This window comes from Pseudomyrmex gracilis, unplaced genomic scaffold (genome assembly GCF_002006095.1).
Source record: "Pseudomyrmex gracilis isolate BER0280 unplaced genomic scaffold, ASM200609v1 scaffold_208, whole genome shotgun sequence".
Lineage (NCBI taxonomy): Eukaryota > Metazoa > Arthropoda > Insecta > Hymenoptera > Formicidae > Pseudomyrmex > Pseudomyrmex gracilis.
The window spans coordinates 119,006-142,603 of NW_018020792.1; the positions used below are offsets into that span (position 1 = coordinate 119,006).

The 23,598-nt window shown below is 39.2% G+C and overlaps 1 long non-coding RNA gene across 1 annotated transcript in view; it reads left to right on the forward strand.

Annotated features, from left to right (window-relative positions):
• Positions 1-7,354: 7,354 nt before the first annotated feature.
• Positions 7,355-23,598, forward strand: part of LOC109858508 — an 84,799-nt gene continuing 68,555 nt past the window's right edge. Inside the window, exon 1 of the long non-coding RNA XR_002250622.1 lies at positions 7,355-7,559. This is a non-coding gene — a long non-coding RNA (uncharacterized LOC109858508). The remainder of the gene's footprint in view (positions 7,560-23,598) is intronic.

The window sequence follows — 23,598 nt, forward strand, 5'->3', positions numbered from 1 at the left end:
TTTTCACAAAGAGAAGACTCGGAACGTCTCCGTTTATTTAAAAAAAAAAAAAATGTATTATTGCAACAATGTGCGCAAATCGAAAAAACATTGTTAGCAATTTTCTCAAACTCTTATTTCAAAAAGTAACAGTTTTATGACATGTGAATAGACGTTACATAACAAAATACGTTCAATTTGTCACAAGAAAAAACTTCAAAATATTTTTGTTTGTTACAAAAAAAAATTACTTTGCAAGGAAAATTACATCGCAAGAACGTGTGCGAAACACAAAACAATCATTTTTCTCAGACTGCTGGTCCTGAAAAAGTGGAACTGAAGAAGATACTGAAAGAAGAAGAAACTGAAGAAAATATTTATGTTGATTTCTGCATATGTTGAAGATAGAACGCAAAGAGGCTTCCTGTATGAAACTTTTCGCAGGCGGAAGCCTATTATCGACAGTAATATACAGCGATGTTGTATTACGATGCGTCAGTTATCGACTGTAGGTCGTAAAACAAAGAGCTCCTCAAATTTCGTAATTGTTATTTCGTTTAATCCTTCCGTCACACGCTACAATGGTTCACTCTCTAAGTGAATTTCGGTTTTTGCAATTGGACGATCACAAAATGACAGTAGTGCAGAAAGAGAGAGAGAAAGATAGACCTCATACATTATTGAACCCCTTCGTTAGTTGGTGCGTGTTCGAAGGCTGTGCCTCAAACCGGGCATTTGCGTGATCGCGGTACGTCTCGGCCGGACTCGGGCAATAATTGTATCTCGCGCAGGATCGTGCAATACTTGCGGGAAATATAAGGATTATTCTCCTACGACCTGTTAGGGAGATATTCATCCCAGACTATGTCTAGATGAACACACACGGATGAGCAAAAGAAAGAATTTGGTTTATTAACATGTAGAAATAAACGCTCGTCTGATTAAAATCGTCATTTACCACTGAATTGTTAAATCAAATTAATCTGTTCAAATTTCTAATTTTTTCCTTCTCGCAATATTTAAGCTCGGAATAAAACTCGAGAATTTGACGGTTTATAACAACATGTGAAACATCATAGCATGTATATTACAACAATTTAATCATTTCGTGTATTACTTGATACACACACATGATACGCACATTTGTCACACGATGTCTAAAGTTTTCAATTTAATTTAATGTGTCACATATTATTTATCAGTCAATTTATTTCATGACGGTAATCATATATTGTGAATTAAGAAATCACGCGGGAGACGAGAAGGAGACAGAAATGTCAGATCGCGGATGGTTTCGCTCCGCACCTGTCTTTATTTTTCTCGATGGCATCCCGCGCGCTGCCCAACGAGGAGGAAAGAGGGTGGTGGGGAAGGCTTGAAACAGCCAGGGGGTGGTGCGGCACGGCGCGTAATGGGGTTACGACAGCGTTAAAAACCTCCCTTATCCTCCGTATAATGTCGTCCGAGATCGCGATAAAGCTTCCGCACTCCGGCTTAAACGACTACGAGTTGGTCGAAATTTGTTTCGTCGTCGTTTATTTTTCTTCCGACCGGTAAAGAGCATGTTACGTGCGAGATAAGAATCTTTGCATAAAAAAAAACGGTGCGATCGCGGAATCATTCTTGCGAAACGACGAAAGCCGCGGGCTTGATAATGTATATACAACTGAATGCGCGAGGCAACACACATCGTTGCTAATCGAAAGGGAGTACAATACCATTGCGGGGATGAAACGGTTTGTTTTCTACTTCCGCATTTATTTTGCATTTTAAATTAAAAATGAGACCAAAATTACATTGCGAAATTATAAGCAAAGTTATATCGTTTTAACATGCGCACACATAATTTTAATAATAATTATATAATTTCTGTTCACACACACACACACACACACATACACAAGATCGCATAAGCTTATTAATCGATGAACACACAATGAGGTCACATGCAGGAAATATAACTGCTTAGTGAGTCACTCGCAGCCACTGAACGAATTATAATCGTTCATTTTGTTTCCATCTATCAATTTTTTACAATAATTATTTGCAATATATATAACACTGTGTTAATATTATTCACAAATCGCTTTATTTTTATTTTTTTTTTTTTTTTTGATAGCATCAATAGAATAGCATCAATATACATTGATCAATACGGATTACGTAAATACGTGATCAATTAACACGTTGAATTGTGTAGTATATGTGTGACAACAGTTACTTGTTAATTCCATTTGTCTATATTTTATTAACTGATTTTGCGAGTGAAAAACAATTTGCCTATTTTGTGTCGTTTAGATTTTTTTTTTTTTAACCGTGTATACACGTTTCTTTATGCAATTCTCTGTAAACAAATGTTTGTATCATACTTTTTTTAACAGAAAAAAAATTATTTCACGACCGGCAAAAATTTGCAACATTCTCCCCGCGAGAGAAGACGCATCTCTCGTCCGCGTCGCGACGTCTGCACGCCGCTTGAATATAGCGTCGCGAATCATTCACGCCTCGCTCGAGGGGCGCGCATAAGCACGTAAGTCCATACTTGGACGCATGCTTCCGTACGAATACGAGAAGTCCATAATGCGTGCGGTACGAGCGCGGTCTCTCCTCTCTCGTCTCTTGCGTGCGCGCGCGAGCGCGCGAGCGCGGGAGCAAAAGTAGAGAACGCGGGGAGTGAGGGAGAGATGCTCACTCGTATTCACCCCTTCTACACCCGTGGCAACACCACTGTGATGGTCTATGGGCGCGCAGCGATCAATGCCACCGTCGCGGGCCCCTCTGTCCTGCGCCCCCACTGTGCGCGCCGGTTGTCATGACGACAGCATCCCTACCGACCCCACCAGGACCACGACGGCAATCCTGGTGGGGTATCTGGGGTAGCCGCGAAAGGGGTGACGTCTCCGCTAACCCCGTCGACCCCTCGCCACTATCTCTGCCGCAGGGAGGAATTCCTAGAGAGAGAGAGAGAGAGAGAGAGACCAGGGGATTTTGACCCTCCACCCTCTATACGAGTCTCTCTCTCTCTCTTTCTCTTTCTCTCTCTCGTCATCATTCTCTATCTGCGTGTCTCTGCGCTCGGCCACCCGCACGCATTACACGTACGTGCAGCGGAGGTCAGGTAGGTCGCTTCAGGTGACACGGCCCTGACACCATATCGTCGGCCGATTTGTTGATTAGATTATCGGACGCCGATCATATCTCTTTCTCTCTCTTTCTCGCAACCGATAGATATACATATCGTTGCTGTTAGCATATTATGCAACTTTTAAGCTCTTGATGAGACAATTATTGTCAAGTTTAATAAGTGTACGCGCGCGCTTATTCTCGGTAGAGATTATTCATGAGGAAAACTGTGCTTCATGCGATTCTGAACTCGGTTATATTCTGTCTTGCAGCTTGGCTGCTTATATTGAATTATGTAACATAAGTTCTGAGAGGCTGAAATGTGAGAAATTAAATGAGAGGAAATTAATTCCTAGTTGCGTTTTAAATTACATTTTACAAAACGTATATCTATAAAAAAAATGTAATTCTCTGTATTATTTAATTGTACAATACATATATATGTGTATTTAAAATATAATAATAGATTGTATACAATGTGTATACGATCATCGAAGTGTCGATTATTGACTAAATTACAGAAATGGAGTTTTTTTAATCTAAAATTCTAAACTATTTGACGATGAAACGTGTAAAGGAATGAGGAAGGTTATGCACATGCGAATAAATTTAAACCAAGGATCAGGTGGCTTCTAATAAATAATCGCGTATAGTGCGCGGTCGTTGCACTGCGCTTGATACAGTCATGTTTCCTCGGTCGCTAGCTGGATTATACGTATCTGCTGTGTCGGAGTATGGATTTGCCACGCGTTGATTAATTCTCGACTGTTCAAGCCGCCCTTCAAATTGAATTCGGACAGTCTTGGCACTTTAATCGTGACGCAATGGCATTTAGAATATCATATATAGACACGTAATAGAGAAATATTATGAGTATTATTTAAAAAAATTGCGTATAAAATTAAAACCAACTTAATTGTTCATTGTTTTCATTAAAACAAGTTACACGCACACATGTTATATAACAATGAAACTAAACGTCCGCAAAAGCTATTTTATATTCACTGCTTTTGTTATTTTGACAAAATGCAAAACTAGTTTTTTCAAACAAATTTCAAACAAATTTTATACAAATATGTCATATGTATTGATTGTAAAAAAAAAAAAACAAATAAAAAAATTGTACTGCATGTGGAAATAAAGTGAAATATACTCTTCGAGTAGTGAGAGAAAGAGACCACGTTATCCATAGGTAAATCAAAGTTTCTTTTTTTATGCGGCCTGTGTTGGAGATAATGATATTTATGCGCGTCAAGTGTACGATGTGTGGTCCGCCACACATGAATTACGAGTAGGTCACAAGAGAAGTAATGGAGCAAAAAGCGCGCGGGAAGTTCGAACGTCTGTTCCGGGGAAGTCCCGAGAGATCCGAGTCCTACGAAAGACATGCGCGCGTGAAAGCACGATTTTCAAAGTTTCGCACATTTTTAATGCGACTGATTTACGAGCGGACAACACGCATATCGGAAAATTTATGCAACATATATGATACTTTCCTTTTTACGACAGTTTATGTCGATTCGTTCGTTTTGTACCGTCGCTTTTCGCAAAAAGAATTTGTTACGTTTCGAGTATCTTCAAAAGTAATTATCGCAACTCACAATGCGATTATGCTACATCCACACATACGCATAAATACAAAAAGTAATATTAAAGTACAGTAAACAAATAAAATAATGTTATTAATGCGTGTCAAATATATAATTAAATAACCTGATATTTGACGCTTGGTATAAAAATGATACTAATACGCGGATTTCAAATCCGAAAAACATCTTTGAATATAATTATGAATAACGTTATGGATCAGATAAATTATATTGGGTGTTGCCCAAATGAAATAAACGCACTAGTGACATAATAATTAACGCGATGCAATTTCGAATGGGAAAGGGATCAATCCGCGAGCTATTTCAATTACCGCACGCCGAATACGCGAACATTCGTTGTATTCGCGCGCGCTTCTCTTGATGCACGCACAATATTGGCAGCTACACTCTGATACCTCGCGTTCGGATACGCGAAGTATGCCAATTACTTGATTCAGACAGTGAGTTTTCGTCAAGTGAAAAACACAGTCTATGGATCATCGATCAAGAATCTGCCAATTGAAACAAATTCGAAAACATTTTTAAAAAATTTACAAACCTCACGTCTTCGTCGAAGACGCGCCGAAATAAGAAAATAAAAAAAATCCAAAGAAAACTTTTAGATTTTCAAATTTTATTTCTTGTACAGCGCAATTGGCGGTATTTCTATAAGAGTGGAAAACATTTTGAAACATGGATATATATCCTCTCATTGATAACGAGACCGCTTCCGTCCGCTCGATGATCACGCTGCGCTTTTGAGTGAGCGCGTCGCGCGTAAATATTTATCGTGGATAATCCGAGTATACAGGCGTCTATTACAGCCGCCCTTCGTCGTCGCTGCCCCTCGGGCGGCGGGTTTGACCCCGAGGGACATTCCTGGCGTGACACGTAAGGTCTCTCTCGCTTGCCGTGCTCCGCGTGCTCCCTGGCTCGCCGCTGTCCGAGAGAGAAAGAAAGAGGGATAGAAGGAAGGGAGAGAGAAGAAGAGAGAAAATAAGCGAGAGGGAGAGAGAGAGAGAGAGAGAGAGAGAGAGAGAGAGAGAACGTAGAAAAGCTCCGGCCGGTGAGCCGTGCGGGATTTTGAGCCACGAAGTTTTCGCATTGTCATTTGGGGCACAACGCAAAGGGAGTAAGAGAGGGGAAGATGCGGCGCGCAGAAGGTAGGAAGAAAAGAAATCGCAAGCGAGCAAGGGAGATATGCGGAAGAACGAGGCTGAGGAGTTACAAGAGGGGGAAGGGTGAGAGAACGAGAGAGAAAAGGAGACGGAGAAAAGAGGCCTGAGATAAAGAAGACGAGAGCAGATTGCAGAAAGGGAGATGGATGTGAAGTTGGAAAGAGAAAGAGCGCGCGACGATAAACGGAGTGGATGAGGGATGTGTGACAAGATAGAGACGACACGCGAACAGAGAGGGAAGAAAAGTTAGAAAGCGGAAGAAGAGATGATAGTTTATTAATAATGCGAAATAATCTTGCTCTGGTAAATGTAAAAGCTCGAGAGTTTGCGTTGAAATTTAAATATATCGTAAGTTTATTGCTGTCATGAACTCACGCGAACTTTCACAGTTTACGCTATAAAATACATAAGTTTAAGTGAAATAATGTAAAAGCGTGCGAATAGAAACGAATGGCAATTAAAGTAGATTGTGTTTGATATACGCAATATAATTGAAATAGTGTACCTAAACATCGAGATAATGACTTTTTGATAGCAGTACGAGTTCTTGATATTTCATTTTATAGCAATATGATATATATATATATATATATGTATATATATATATACTTTCACTCTCTCCACATTGCGACCGTTTAATTTTATATTGATGGAGCGATATTTGTTTCAATTATCAAGATTGAGAATGAACGAAAGCATGTGAGATTCTGAAACACAATCTCGAGAGGGGAAAAAGGGGGAGTCTCATGTATTAATTGAAAACGTTCTTGTAACAAAGTTAAAGCTACAGTCGAGAGAAACAAATATATATTACTTGCTGTAATAATGAAAGTTATCTTAAGAACTTCAGTTGCAAAAAAAAAAAAAAAGAGGGAAAAGGCGAGATTCGCAATAAAGTCGTCGCGAGAGAAAAATCTATAGATAGAAATAATAAACGCGAAACTAAAATTATGGCACCCCCGAATATAAAAATAATGAAAATGAGAATAGCAGTGCGGCAAACGAGAGAGCGAGACGGGGCCAGCAGTGGCTATGATAATGAAAGTCATCTTAACAAACGTCAGTTGCAAAAAAGGAGCAGCGGAGCGAGAGAGGGAAAGGAGAAGAGAGAGAGAGAGAGAGAGAGAGAGAGGAGGACCAACGGAGAGTACTCAGAGAGACAAGCAGTGGGAGATAGATGGCCGATTCTTGTAGAGAGAAAGAGGGTAGGGGGGGCGAGAGAATGCGCGGTCTCTCCCTTCCGCTTGCCTTCCTCTTCCTCCCTCTGCCACCCACTTTCGTCGTCGGGGTGAGAAAGGATGCGAGGGGGATGCTGGGGGTTCTCGATGGTCCACCAGGATCCACATCCCCACGGCGGCGTCTCGCGCGCAGGGGTTGCCGCCGCGGTGGGGGATCGCCAGGGGAACACTAGAGGGGTGGGGGTGCTATATTAAGCCGGCGCGAGGGGGGGAGAGCTCAGTTCGTCCAAGAGAAGCGTATCGGTCATGTCGTATAAGGCGCACGATCGTTGCATCCGGCGACGACGGAGCGCAATCTCTTGCACACTCGCGAGATGCACGCAAGTTACTTCTTCTCGTCCTGCGGTGAGCAGAAACATGTTGGAAGAAAACGTTCGAAGACTTGGAGGTGTTTTGCTGCGAAGAAAAGAACTATCGACGAACGGAGCAAACGTTGAAACGAGAGTCATGGGGTAAGTACGACACGTTTTAGAAACAAGAGAGAAAGAGAGAGAGAGAGGGAGAGAAAAGGAGAGAAAGTAGATCTTCGTCGACGGACGTGTGCTTTCCATTATCGGTGTAAATTGCATTTATCGGAAGATGAGGAGAAATCGATTGATTGATCAAGGCGAGCCGCGTTGCTGGACCGTGTGAGTCAGTGTTTGCCGAGCGCCCTTCGTGTCCAAGAGGGTTGTGACGTTAGCCGGCGTCCGAGCGGCGCGGTGCTCGGTGACGAGTCGTTCGTTTTCCGATGTTCCTCAGTGATGGCGCGTGGTGTCGATTGGGATTTTTATTCGACGCCAAAGAACACGGACTCTCTCTCTCTCTCTCTCTCTCTCTTTCTCTCGCTATCGCCGTTTATTCGTTTCCATTTTTCTTGTCTCTTAATTACGGTTTTCCTATTTGTGATTCATCAGCACGATGCACAATCATTCATTATATGCATATAGCGCGCATAGCGTATTTTTTTTTCTCTTTCTTAATATTCTCGAAAGCTTTTGTGTATATACACATGCACAAAACTTCTGACTTTTGTTTTTCGCGCTTTCTGTTTGTCAATTTCTGCTATAGTCACAGTACTTTTTCGCGTGTGTTTCAAATTTATTATTCTAATGTATGTATATTTTGCTCTTATATAAATTTTCCTCGAAATATAACAAATTTCTCTCTCGCTTTCTGCCGCCGGCGCGGCGATTCGATCGGAGAGATACTCCTCTTCGCAAAACGCCCGAGATTACTCGCAAAATTCGATTTCATTGGGAAACCGCCTCGCCGCGGGGGAGTCGCGCCACCAGCAGCCACCCTCCACGTTTACGTCGGTACAGATTAATTAAGCGATCGATGCTTCTGGAACACGTGAAATTTGCATTAGCAGCGAGCGAGAGGCACGTTTGATCCGTCGTGGCTCGGGAAGGGAGAAGAAGGGAGGGGAGATCAGAAGGGTTGCCGGAGGCAGAGGGGTTTTGAACTTTTCCGCAATCTTTTTTCGAATTTAGCGATCAGGAGAACGCATAGTTATGCAAATAATCTCAAAAATATTGCTCGATTAATTTAAATGTTGAATATGTGTACAGTGTATAAGATCTTTTCGTATACATATATAGATAAAAAAAAAAAGTAGGTGCTTACGTTTTGTATTTTTTATTTAAAGAGTTTTGAGATTTATTAGACATTATGTCGTAGATATATTGTTGTAAAACGTAAATTGTTGTGATGTCATATGTGTAGGAGATTCTCCTTGGAATTTAGTTGTTTAAATAAAAGTTATTCATTAAAATATAGTAAATTTAATTAATTAAATATGAAACTTCCGCACGAAAGTTTCATTTTGTTAGCGATACAAAATCTATTGGAACGCGATTTTGAGTAGGAAAAAACGGAAAATATTTATCTCTCTTGAACGGTCGCGCAAACAACATAACAATCTCGAGTCGTGAAATTTCTCAGTCCGTTACATACGAATGTTCAAAAATATGACATCTAAAATATTCACGATATAATTTTCAGTTCTTACATATATATTTCCAGCAAACGTCCGTTACGGAGCTTACTATAAGTACGCGCATCTCTCGGTTGTCAATATTGTTTGACCTCTCAGGTGAAACGTGTCTTGAAAAAGACTAGATTTAGTTGCGGTCCCAAAACTGTCGTTTTGCGGTTTCAAAAGAGGTCGACTATAAATATTCGATACTGAAAGTGACTTTTAATCGAAAGCTTTCGCGCTCGAGTTAAAAAAAGTCTTTTATAAAAGATGTCGTTTAACACACAGGTAAAAGAGATAGCGTCGAATAAGACATTAGTCTTACAAAGTGAAAATCAATCATTTAGTATATTATAATTGCAAATATATAAACAAAATTACTCCATGCACTAATATATATTATGAATTATTTTTATATACTTAAAAATTACTCTTTACAAAGCACAGAGCGTGTATTATAATTATTCTGACTCCATTTTCAACACCTGGGTATACACAGGTTAATTAAACAATTGAACTCTAGTTATATATATATATATAGCAAGATATGTAGTGCATTTTAAAACATCGGTGCAGAGGCGAAATTATTTGCGAAATTAATGTGTTAGGTCACGGGGGTAGCTCGCGAACACGTCATTTCGCATTCTTCTCAGCGTGGAGCTCGCGGAAACATTGTGCAACACAAGCGTGAGATAGAATTAACGGCAGAGCGAGATTATACTCTTAATCGAGTTAAATACCTGTACATGGTGGCCTTTGTAAGAGATCCTTTATGCGCATTGTACGGCGGATAAGTTTGAGTGAATACAATCGCGCTCCAAAACGAGCAAAACGACATCGATTCATCGCTTTAGTAGAGTATGCATGTCTCGGTGAGTTCCGCGTAAAAAAAAAAAAAAAAAAACTCGCGCGTTGTTCTCCACATATATTTTGCAAATAGATAGCGCGCTCGCGGTTTGTTTATTTTTCCTCTTTGATCTAAGGTATGAAAATCTACACAGTGAAATATAGAGTGCGGAGAGTTATACGTACATGTGTATGACGTTGTGCATAGCGGGACGGGATTTCGTCATTATCGAAAAATACGACGCCAAAACATTTTAAACTAACAGTAAAAATATAAGATAAACACAGATAGCCAGAAAGGGAAAGAGAGAGAGAGAGAGAGAGAGAGAGAGAGATAGATAAAGGTAGACAAACAGGCAGACAGACAAACAGAGACAGAGATAGAGACAGAGATAGAAACAGAGACAGAGAGACAGAGACAGAGACAGAAACAGGAAAAGTTACACGTCAAACGTTCTGTTAGTTAATTTTCTCTTTGATTGACTTTTTAATCGCAATGTGATACTCACCGGAGTTATTTAACATTTGAACAAATTGAAAAAATTTACACCGCGCGAATATAATTCTACGCGGAATTTAACGCACATATTTATTTTTCGCGTTCTGTGACGCATTCAAAATCTGGAATAATCCGACACGGAACATTTCAATGTGTTAACGACGAGATGCGATGCGATGCACCCGGGTACGAAGTCGCGTAAGTACTCGTATACGTTATATCTTTCGTCCTCTCCTCCGCTGTCGGATCTCTCATTCCTGTACAGCAAATTAATTCAGACTGTTTTGGAGCTAAAAGTTTTCAGGCCGACACCGCGAGTGCCGCGCGCGCAGCAAATCGCATTTACATGATATTTTCCGGCGTAATTTACATGTTTGAGTCCGGGATTTTCGTCGCGCGCCGCTCACTCCGCAACTTCGCTCTAGCCTATTTTTATTTACACGCTCTTTTGACTGGCACGCGCGGACAAAATTTCAGATTCGCGTTCTCTCCCGCGAGAAAGGTGGTTTAAACAGAAGTATATCTCGTAGCGCGGGGGTCACGCTGAATCCACTTTAATCCTGTTAACCTATCAACACACTCAAGGCCTTTTACGTCGCACAAAGATATCTTCGCGTTCGCAATCCTATTAAATCCCTTCATCCCGCCAGTTCGCGGAATACGCTGACTTTAATGGCGAGGAGATAATCTTACCGCCGGCTAACATAATGTGTCCTTCCGCTGATTTAAGCAAAACTTAGTAATCGAGTATACGAGTTTCGCGCGCAAGTCGCAAGCGATCGTCTTCGCTGACAGGTGTTTCATTTCATTAGCGTAATCCTAGCTATAAAATCAAAGATAATAGCCTTCTAAATAGATATTCTGTAATGTTTAATCCGGAATAATGTGTTATTTGCAAGACGGAAAAAAAATAATTACGGTTAACGAAGAAAAATGTCAAAAAAAAAAAAAGGAAAAATAATTGTAACTCATCGTGATTTTAAGAAGACACCTTATACGCGCCCGGTTACATTTCATAGAGTTTGGATAATTACTTTGCCGTAGGCGAATAATTAATTATGTATTATCATTAGTGACATTGAAATGTATGTGTGTGTGTCTGTGTGTGTGGCTCTTGCAGGTTTCGAGAAATTTTTTTCGGGGAATATAATGCAGAAAGAAGCTCCGTTTTTATGAAAGAGACGAGGGGTAAAGAAACAGAACGCGCGGCTTCGTTTTTTTTTTTTTTTTTTCTTTCTCTCCGCGACGGAGAAAGACAGAGCGCGCTTCGTCGCGTCTACTTGTAAGCGCGCTTGAATCACCGTCGCGAAGGGAAAAGTGGATGAAAGGTATCAGAGACGCGCGGCGACAAGTTTTCATTTCGCGCCGTGCCGTTACAATGCAATTGAATCGATCCGATGTGATACGGGCTGTCGTCACTCTGCGCGGTGTGAATATTTAATGAACGTTGCCGTTAATGAGGCTCGGCTGTATTAGTATTAATTAACGTCGGAACGTTCCCCCGGGGCGTTTTCATCCGCGCGCGTGCGAATAAAAACACTAAATTAAAATAGACAACGGGAGCTGGGCGGATGTGGTCGATCAGCAGCTATTTAACTCAAGGCACGCATGTTATCGCTAATTCGCAGGTGTAAGTGCGCCGTTATTGTTTACGAGTTTACGGTTAAAGTTAACACATTAATGTTACGTGTATAATATACGAGAGTAATTTTTCTCGCTGAAATATCGCGCAAACATATATATATTGCGTTGAATATAATTTATGTTTTCACGCAAATATATTTAATGCACGCGATTGATAAGTATCCGAAACAAAATCTATTTATCAATACAGTACATATATAGAAGTACTCGAAGTACGTTTAATATCACACACGGTGTGTGTAATTTTTTTACGTGAGACAAAATCGATAAGTATCCGAAACGACGCATAGATAGCGACAGTAGTATTACATTGCGCGCGCGGTTTTTTTTGTCTTTGACAAATGTCTTTCAGAAGACCAAAAATCAAACGCTTACTTATTATCGCAACACATAGTGTTGTTTGAACGACAACTCGCCAAAGTATAGCTATGTACGGCGATTCGATTGCTTTATTGTTGCTCGAAAAATGTCTTTCTCCCGAGTTAGTTTTTTTAGATTCCGAATACACGGAAATACGTGGAAATCGCACGGGGCGAATAAAATTCGGATGAGGCGGCAATTCGAAGCTCGATTTGTAAATTTTAACTGCGACAGTTGAAATGTGGTGCATATAGTCAAAAATCACTGAGAACGTCTACGTGTCAACGACAAGAGCAACAATATACGCATATTGCGTGTGACGTTAAATTCACTTTGGATCATTCTATACGTACTATATTGATAAATATATTTTGTTTGCTTTCTCGTAAATATACAAATAAAATTCTATAATAATTAGATTATTTTTTGCGTAATATAAAATGATTATTTCTTATTTTACGTTTATATGGAAAGCATAATAAATCCCGGTGCCTTTAAAAAAAGGCAGCAGCAGATTGGCAAATAAGCCGTATATACTTTAAAAGAATTCGGGCGATCAATCTCTTCTTTGTCAGGTGATTCCATAGTTCCATCGAAAAGTTCGAATGAATTCGATCGCGCTCCGTTCAGTTGATCGGTATACGATGCAACGGATTCTTTGCTGGATTCCGTAAACTTGGCATTGAAATTGTTCGTCTGCGATGATTTCTCAGAAATATGCGACATTCTGCGATGTCTTTTTATACGTTGTAATATATTTATTACCAATATTTTTTCTGTTTACGTATTTTTGTACAAAAACAGACATTGTTCAACTTCTGTAGATAATTTAATTATATTAATACAAATTGAAAATATTTTTTTAACAATAATATCAAATAACACACTTTACATGTAAACAAGTAGCATTGCTGCTTAATTGATGTTATTAAATTTACAACGAAATGACAATTAAATTAGAAATACTCACAAGTTTACGAAAATGCTGTGTGTTATATTCGGAGAAGAGAAATTATCGGTGTGCCTTACATATTGTCATCGTTATCGCGAACTAGTGTGCGTCTAGCCTACATTCAGCAGTTTTCGATGTTCGTAGCCGCACAATCGATTGTCTCATTTCGTCACAACGGATTAATGAGTGACGAACAATGTTGGAGCCGTGCGTTTGCATTTTGCACGAAAATTAGAGCGCGCATTGTTCAAGAGGCTGCGGATGCAAAATGCACCGGAAAGAAATTGGGTGTGCATCGCAGACAGATCATTATGATCTCTCTCTCTCTCTGTCTTTCTCTATTTCTCTCTCTCTTTCTCGCTTACATACACACACACAGTAGAAGAAAAAGGAGAATAAGAGAGTTTGATTAGCACCCATGCAGTTCTTGGTTAAATTCCAGCTACGAGAATTTGAAATTTTTTCTCAATTACTTTTATACACTTTCTTATCTTCCACTTTTCTACAATACGAAGAGAGAACATAATCTTTTTGTAAATTTGTGAAAGAAAAACAACGCAAAGATAGAGAAACATTTTATATTTCACAAAATACATACGTCGTTTGTGTGTGATATTGTGCAAAACAAAATGGATAAGAAAGCATAGAACAATAGAAATGTGTGTACAGGTTGTTTCAGAAAAATCATATATATTATTGGATTAAACTGAAATATAAATATAAATCATCTATTTGAGCTGAAAATATCACAAAAGTACAAACAAATTACAGCTTGTGTAATGCGTGCAAATTAAAAATTTATTTTTTTTTGTCGCTTAATTTTATTTCTCATTTGAATTGAAATTTATTAGAAATTGAAACAATCAACCTCGAAGATTAATGGCATTTTAATCGAACTTTCTCGCGAGAGAATTTTATCTCGAAATTTGCGGAGATATCTATGGACGAGGGTGGGTGGCGCACGATTCTGGGGCACCCTGTACACGACACCCCGTTGCTCTCGCAAAGGAGGAATAGAGAGCAGGAGCCCCGAGGCCATCGCTAACGACGCCATTGTCAGCGGCCTGGCCATTGTGCGAGGCGTCCTGTACGGAGCGTCGACTCCTGGCCGGGATCGGCTGGCTGGCTCGGTATATATTTCAGAGACGAATAAAACAAATCATTCGGCGGTGACGATGCGACGGGACGCAATGCGCGATCGATTCGCGTGAAAATTCGCAGGGAAAAGGCGCTTGCGGCGATAGCTCGCTTATGGTATGCCGAAAGAGAGAGAGAGAGAGAGAGAGAGAGAGAGATGTTAATCGTAGTAATTAAAGATGAAATCAACGGCGATTAATGATAGTAGTTCAATAACTTCTAAGCGAACCTCTTCGAACATCGAATCTCCATTCAAACGGAAACAACTAAAATTATCTTGCAAATTATTTACAATAATAATAATAATAATAATACACTTTCAATGTGTAAAAGCTATCACACACAGTGACATCTGCATATGCGTAGCATAAGATCATTTCAACCAATGAGCGTCTAGCATAAAGTCGCCATATTGATTTACATAAAACTATGCTGGATGCTCATTGGTCCAAATGGTCCTATACCGCGCACATGCACTCTATGTCATTTTGTGTGCGATAAGCTCTAAGGTGCAATTATATATAGTGCGTAAAGTATATAACATAAGTGTTTATACAGTACAATTTTTAGTTTTGATCTCCTTGAAGTTTTCTTTAAGACAGAAACTTTACTTCTCGCGAGTAGATTTATAAAGTTTTCTCAAAAAAAAATAACGACAATAAAAAAAAGTGTCAATTAATAAATTTTATTAGAATTCTAACATCTAGATTTTTTTTTTTTTTATCTTGACATACTGTCTACCATCAAGCTATGAGTTTCCAAGCTATGAGTAGATAGGCAACATTTCGAACCGAGTTATCTGGGCCAAGAAGAAGGAGCTTCTCGTCACCTACAAAGGTATTAAACGGGACAACAAGTCCCCGACCAGTCCTTCCGCACCACCGCTCCTCGGACTACTTCCCCTCGAGTCGTCACATTGTGCCTTCGCACGACGAATTTTCAGCTCGCTCGTCGTGTTCGTAAAACAGCCACTTTTCCATCTGGTACTCCCGGAGTACCCTCGAGCACTCTTTGTTCGATCTCGAAGTACCGTTTTCTCGCACTCTCTCTCTCTCTCTCTCTCTGTCTCTCTCTTTTTTTTTCTCTCTTTGTTTCTCATTCTTTTTCTTGAAAACCGTGTAGATGCCGTGTGTATCTATACTCCGCGCATCGTGCTGTTTATTTCCAATTATTTTTTCTTTGTTTTCATCGTCTTACACCAAGACAACACTATCTCCACCCCACGTGGTGAAGACGTTTCATTGGAAGAGGCGCGCGTTCGATTGAATATCGATTACGCTCGATTTGAACTGAGCGTAATGAGCGAGGTCGCTCGCATTAGCTCTGCGCGTGCTACTTCGTGAGTGAGGAAAAGAACAGTTAATAGTACTGCAAGAAAGAGGAAAGTTGGAGAACGATGAGGGATATCGAACTAATTGCAAAGAGCTTTCCGATACGTTCGTGATACGAGACGACAACGGGAGTAGGAAGCGTGGATGGTCGAGTGGAGAAAGCAATTTGCTAGTTGTAAATCGGTTACGCGGATCATTGTGTATTCCGACGAAAAGAGTTTATGATAATTGCTGTTTTGGAAGCACCAAGAGCTTCTAAAAAAGAAATTTTATTGTGATTGTGATTAATTGTCTTGTTATTGAATTTTTGTTTAATAATTAGTAGGAGAGACCGGGGCACAAGGTGATATTCAAAATAAATTATTAAAAAAAAAGAAGGGCAATATTGATTACATTATATAATATTCACATTGTTTAGCTTTAGAAAAAATATTAATCTTAAATATTAACATTTAATAAATTTTATATTCAGATTTCTTATTAAATATTAATCTTTTATACAAAAAACATAGTAATGTTTCATATACTTATAAAAGATTAACAATCATCTATTTATAAAACGAGCAATTTTTATAAGTGATTTTTACAAACGCTTGTAATTAAGTAAATCTTTCAAATATAGCTGATACTCTTTAATGTAAGAAAATATAATGACTTTTTTTAAAAATGTTTTATGTGTTTGAGATAATACGCGATTATATACTTTTACATGCATATACTCGTGAGGATATTACTAACTAATTTATAAACTATATTGCAACGATGGTTCATTATACAAAACATGATCTAAAGCTATCAGATTTCTTATATCTAAGGTAAAATGCAATTAGGAAGTTTTAAGTCAATAAAATAACAAAACAATAAAGATAAAAAAAAAACGGCTCGGAAAGCCGGAGATTCCAGGTTCGACTCCTGGCTGAGGAGTTTTTTTCGCAATATTTTAAAACTAGTTAGGGAGGTAATACGGGATCTTTCATATATGTGATGCAAATCTAGCATCCTATATGATTTAAAGAATTGTTATTTCAATTCAAAAAACTCATGTGAAAAATTTGCACATGAACGCATATATATTATATTATAAAAAAGAAATTATTTTTTTCTATTTAGAAAGCAAGATGTTAGCTGTGCGACAATTAACTCAGTGTGACAGTTAGTTCCGGTCTTCTCTGAACTTTTTTTATAACTTTTTTTCATAGTTTTTTTATTCGCATGTTTTATCATTGACGCAAATTGTTTTCTTTTTGAGATAAAAACTTTTTTTTATAGTTCTTGATAAGTTTGAAAATGACGTGTTATAAAGTAATGAGGAAAAAGAAAGACAAACGTATTCTTTCTTTTTTTAATCTTGAATGCAAAATCGGTGACTCACAAGTGCGACAGTCGTCTCTTTGGAATTCTGTCGTGATTCTCGACCGAGATATATCAGGGAATTAATTGAACATAAAATCATCAGGGCAAGAACGCGGGACGAGAGAGCAGACGATTTTATTCGGTCGCGAAAAGGTGAGCGTTTCAAAGCCGGTTTTTCCACAGACTTCTTCTGAGTTTGAACCGAGACAAGGGAACAATTACCAGAGCCGTGTTACCCTAATCCGAAAATCCTGTTATTCGCGATCCTCTTCTACTTGCGCGCGGCCTCGCGACTACTCTCTTTCTTATACGAAGACAAACTTCATCCCTGGGCGGATAAACGACACGGCGCGAAGCGCCCCTCTATTATATCTCTCGCCCAACGATCTGCTAGAACTGCACATCCCGCGCGTCGCTCCTACCAAAAATTCCGCCAACTTCCGTTTCTTTTCGAGAAGTTCTCCCTCTTAGACGCACTTTCAAACCCTCCAACGTCGCTCGATCGTTTCGACGAACGTCGATAATACGACTCGCCTCCTCCTTCCCCCGTAAATCACGAGATTCTCACACTCCGCGAAACTCCATCGACTGACGCGCCGTTTTGCATAAAAACGGAAGAAAAACCCCATCGTTAAATATTAAAACATATACTAGGAGCAAGCGAGTAGCTAACAAAAATTAAATGACCGAGTGTAATTAATTAAAACTTGAGATAAGCAGATTACGCTCACGTGCGCAATATGTTCAAAACGGTTGGTTTAATTTTCGTTGTACTTTTATTGCGGAGCTCGTCGCGCTTTGGTTAAAAGTGGGCGGCTGAGCGCGCGTCGCAAGATCATATACAAATAGGAGGAAAAGTTTGCACATATATTTAACGGTTAAACGGTTAATATATTATTTTCACCTCACAATCAATCTTGCGCGCGAATCAATATTTAACGCGGTGTTATTGGATCTTCAAATATAGATGTGAACAGACGATCGGTTGTAATAAAAGTTAAATAAACGTTGCGCGCGAATATGTTCGTACTTTATTTTTGCTCGCGAATTTTCATGTTCAAAAAATAAAGCAACTCAATGAATTACTCGATAAATTCGTTCTTCTGCCCCCCTAGCTCTTTTTCTCCATTTTTTTTTTTTTTTTGTTTCATGCGTTCCGCCTTTTTCTAGCCTCTCGTCTTTGCCATCCTTCACGGCAAACAATGGCAGGTCAACGGGCCGCGGCAATCGAAGTCTCTTATTTTCTCTTATTCCATTCGCCGGCATTAAATCGACATTAATTTGATCAAGACAGATGAAACGTTCGGGAACTTGGAACATTTGAGTTAATTAATGAAAAAAAAATCTTTGTAATAAATACAAAAACTTAAAACTTATATTATTTGTTTTTTTAATATTGTACGCGAGATAGAGAAAATCTATCTACGCCAATCAATTTTTTGAAGCATTGATTACTTATAAAATTATTAATATAATATTTTTGCGCAATCATTACATACATATAAGTTTATTAATCTCGTACGCGCAATATTGGAGCTTTAATATTTTGTTTATAAAAAAATAGTGGATTAATCCGCGCGTTTTTTTTTACAAAATTACGTGAACAGTATACTCGACTCAATTTTCGACAACAATGGTTTTATTTGTTAAACTGTCCGAACATATTTCGTGCTTCCATCTATCATTCCTTGAGACAGTATCGTCTGCGCGGATAATAAAGCTCTCTTCGAGTACTGTAATACCGGAAACATTTTTCAATTTACTAGTTCGATGTGGAGTTACAAATTGAAACGTTACAATTGTGACGTTCGGACAATCGAGTTTTTTCATTTTCTTTTTCTCTAGTTTCGACGGTAGTAGACAAAGTGTCCGACGTGTCACACTTCAAAGCATATCAAATTTATATAATTGAACACGAGCTGAGAAAGATTCAGAAGTATTATTTTCAATTATTTATTTATAACTTTGTCGCGTTATATCAATTTATTACATTTCGTTTCTCTTTATGCTACAAAACAGATTACAAAAAAAAAAAAAGATTGACACACACTTCGAGTTTCCCAATATGTTTTTCTCAAATTTTTGGCGTAATCTGTACATGCATTACAAAGGATCTTTTCGTTCCACCATATATTCTCGAGCATTCAAAAGACTTTCCTCAAACCTTTTAAAAGAGTCGAGCCCGAGACACAGCGAACAACCTCGGCTGTTTTACAAACGCTCGCACGTACGCGTCGTCGATTACCGCGAATAACGCTGCTCTCGTCCGAGATCTTTTCTTAACGGCCACCGGCCATTGTACCTGATCCTGCGAACGTGTTCGGAACACATCGGCGAAATCCCGGAGGTCCTGGACTGCTGCAAACGCGGTCGCGTTAACCAAACGCAACAGGATAACTTCCATACTTCCACTTCTTCAAGTACTTCTTTTCTTCCATCTCTCTCTCTCTCTCTCTTTCTCTCTCCCCCTCTCTTTTTCTCTCTTTTTTCTCTCTCTCTCTTTCTTACTCTTTCACTCTCTCGTCTTCTTTCTCTGGTTTTCATTGTGCCGCGTCGACGAGTTCTGGCACTCGGTGGCGTAAAACAGCCACTTTTCCGGTCGACACTCTCCCGGGGATTTCCGGGGGTTTCTTCGCATCCTCAACCAATCCCGACGTGTCTTGTTGCCCTAATTCTTCGTTTTCAATTTTTTTTCTTCTCTGTTTTTACGTTTTTAGAACGTAGGTTTTTAGAACGTAGATTTCGGTAATCCGCGTCTAATTTGCGTCATTCAAACAGAAGTGAAATTTATGGGTACTTTTGTTTACTGAAACGAAAGTGATGAATATAAATTTTATTGCAGATCCACAATTTTACAATAAAACAAAGTTAATTATTGTATATATATATATATTTAGAAAACTATACAAAAAATAGTTTTAAAAATAGTTTTGTCTAAAACAAAGACGATAAAACAAGTTACATGCATATTGTAATTTTAATATGTGTATATATATTTTAATAATTTCTATAAAATATCGCGCTTTTTTTTTCGACAACACAGATAGAATTTTTTCAATATTAGAAATCTGAAATTAGCCAGCTCGTTATCTCGAACGCGAGTGAGAAATAGACAGCTTAGAAATTCCGGCGCCACTGCTCTCATTCATCGCGCATTCAAGACGCACAATGCACAATGGATAACACCATGATGAAAACCATCTCGGGACCTCCCTTCCAGAGCGCAAATCCGAAAATGCGACGAAGAGGGCTGAGAAGCGCTGAGAAAGAAGATGCGCGCGGGAGAACAAGGCGGAGTCCGATATAAAAAGAACGTAACGATTACCGATTCTCGCCTTCATTTTTTACATATACGAAGAAGAAAGACAGAGAGAGAGAGAGAGAAAGAGAAAGAGACGAAAAGAGCAGCGTGAAAAGCGCGCGATAAAAAGCAAAAAAGATGAAAGAAGGAAAGGAAGGGGAGGGACGGCCGTGTCGATAGGTGGAAAGTCACGCGAAAGGCGAGGATGGGAGAAGGGGGCCTCGGTTTTCCGTGGAGGCTGGAAAAATATTTGCATATACCCTCTCAATCCCCTCTCCCTATCGATTCCTATATATATCGGTCGCGCGATTCCTCGATATCGGCTCCAGGCGTCTCCATATTCCAAAGTTTCGCCATCCGAAGCGACTTTCGCACCGAGTCTCTGCTTTTTCCTCTTCCTGCATCCACCCCCTCCCCCCTCCCTCCCCCGGCCCCTCTCTCTATTCTCTCTCTTCTCTTTTATCTCTATCCACGCGTCACTTTCTTTATCTTTCCCAACCTCTCTCTTTCTCTCTCTCTGTTCCTCTCTCTTTTCCTTCCTCTTCCTATGACAATCTTCCTCCATGTCTAGTTCTGTCTCTCTTCTTCTTCTCGCGCAATGTGCATCAGAAAATATGAATTCTTCGCCGCATTGTCTACGACAGCGTTTCTCGAACTTTCCGCCATTGTGCGCGAATGATGAAGGGACAAAGGAAGAAATTAAGAGCCATCCTCAATGAGTGCGAGAAGAAGCGTTTCGGCGACGAGATGGCGGTAGCTGTAATTTGCATTGATGCACACCAAGGCTTGCATTCGCGCCCATATAATTATCCCGCATGTCGTCTTTTCTCATTTTCCACGTTATGCTAAAAAAAAAAAATCATAATTTGCAGATTTCGTGTTTACTCTTTATTATCATTATTTATTGACTTATACCGAATCTTGTTGTATTGTATAAAATTTATTAATTGCCAAAGTCACTAAAATAATCCAAATAATACAATTCACAGTTTTGCTGCTCATAAAATCGTAATGATACGTTTACATATATATATGTATACGTGCGAACAAATGTGATTGCTTCAGAGCGCGTAAATTTTGACCGTCTTGTTCTCTCTGATTTGCGACACACCGGCGCAAAAATAATAGCGATGCCGCAAGAAATCGAATTACCACGTTATTATTCGGGAGGATGGAATCAATGACCCGTTTTGTTTGCCGATACTTTGAAGCGCAACATGCCCGCAAGCAGATGGTGACGAGGATCGATCATTGCTACGCCACGCCGCAGTTCCGAAAAAGGCGAATGGTCAAGCGATGGAACGCGGTTGCATTTGGCAGACACGATGATCTATTCTGCTTGTGGGTGAAAAACGCGGTTAGTTGTTACAATTTTTAATTGGAAATTTTTCGGAGACAGAATATATTTCTAAATTGACTATCATAACACACATGTACATACGTACACAAGCGGACAAAAGAACGAGAAAATAAAGTTTTTAAACAAAGTTTTTTCAAATATATACAAGAATAGATTTTAAATTATATATACAAGAAGTTTTTTTTAAATTATATACAAGAATATTAATACGCTTACATTTGTTTGCGCATATTTTCACATATTTGAAGAAATTTTGGGAGCGCGAAATGAGAGAAAGCGGATTTGCATCAATTTGCTAGTTAATAATCGAGATCAATGAGGAAAAGAGGATAATAGTAGCGGCGCATCGCTCGCGTATATTATGCGAATGATGAACGATGACTGTCTGGTACTTAGCGTTCCGTCGCATCACGTTACGTCGCGTTAGACTATATCACATGCTACGTCATTCCTGATGATGTATGAAGAAGGGTCGTGGTTTCTTAAGGGCTTACCTTTCCGAGCTAACTCGAGTTTCTGGGGATATCAAGACGACCGTACGAGAACGATAACCGTTATGTCCGCGAAGATCTCTCATCGCTATAGATATCTCGCGTAGCATTGTCTTCTCTTCTTGGTATATATCGGATCAAACTTATAATTGCACGTCGGTACTTACGAAAGTCTAACCAACGTAATTTTATCAGACGTATCCAGACGTGGAAAATATTTCTCTGTCTGTCTGTCTGTCTTTTTCTTTTCTTCAAAGTTTCAAAAAGCGATATTTGAGCTTTGTTTAGCGTAAAACAATGTATTTTTAGAATATGAACTCCAGAGAAAAATAGAACCGATTATTTCAAGATATTTCCAATACCCGTATTGAAACTTACAAATTCGCACGACTCGGTGTATTAAACATATTTTCATAAAAAATATGTAAAAAATTAAAGTGTTTTTACTAGAACAAAAGATAGATTGTACACGTTGGAAAAAAATTCTTGTATTCTTATTCGGAATTTTTGCCGAGAGAACTTTTTAACTTAGGAGAAAAATTTCTCTGAAGATTAACATCCCTCTCTTGAAATAAGAGGATTCTCTTGGCAAAAAATTCTTAAAACAAGAATATACTTTTTCGGTGTATACACTTTTTCCAAGATTATTCAAATGTAAAATACTGCACTGGTAAAATTTCACTTTAAATTGTTCGAAAATAAGATCTTTAAAGTGTATGTGTGTGTGTGTGTGTGCTACATGAAAAAAATAATCCGATTTCTTGAAAAAATGATTATCCTTTACGCTCGAAATATTTCGCACACCAGTGAGGTCTTTGTCTTCTCAGACACACACAGGTAGCATTTCTCATTTTAGGATAACGTCCCGTCACGCTCTTATCAACGCAGCGAACCAATATGATATCATCGATCAGTTGCAGTTGGCGGCATGTCACGTCTCTTTTGTGGGTTAGACAACCGGGTTGTGTGTGTTTCCACAACCAGGCGGGCGTAACCCGAAGAAGGACACGCGCGGCTAATTAAAGCACGGCACCGAGTTAATAAGCGGCAAGTCGATGCTGTAATTAGCGATCATTACCGTCGAAATATCTCTTCCAAAGAGGATCACGCCGCGGCGTAGCACTCGCCACGGCGAATTTTAATTAATTCGATCGGTCGCAGCAAAATTCCTCGAGAGATTCCGCGACCGCGTTTAACACTTTTCCCGTGAATTATCGATCCATTCGTCTTTCTATTTTTTTTTTTTTTTTTTTTTTG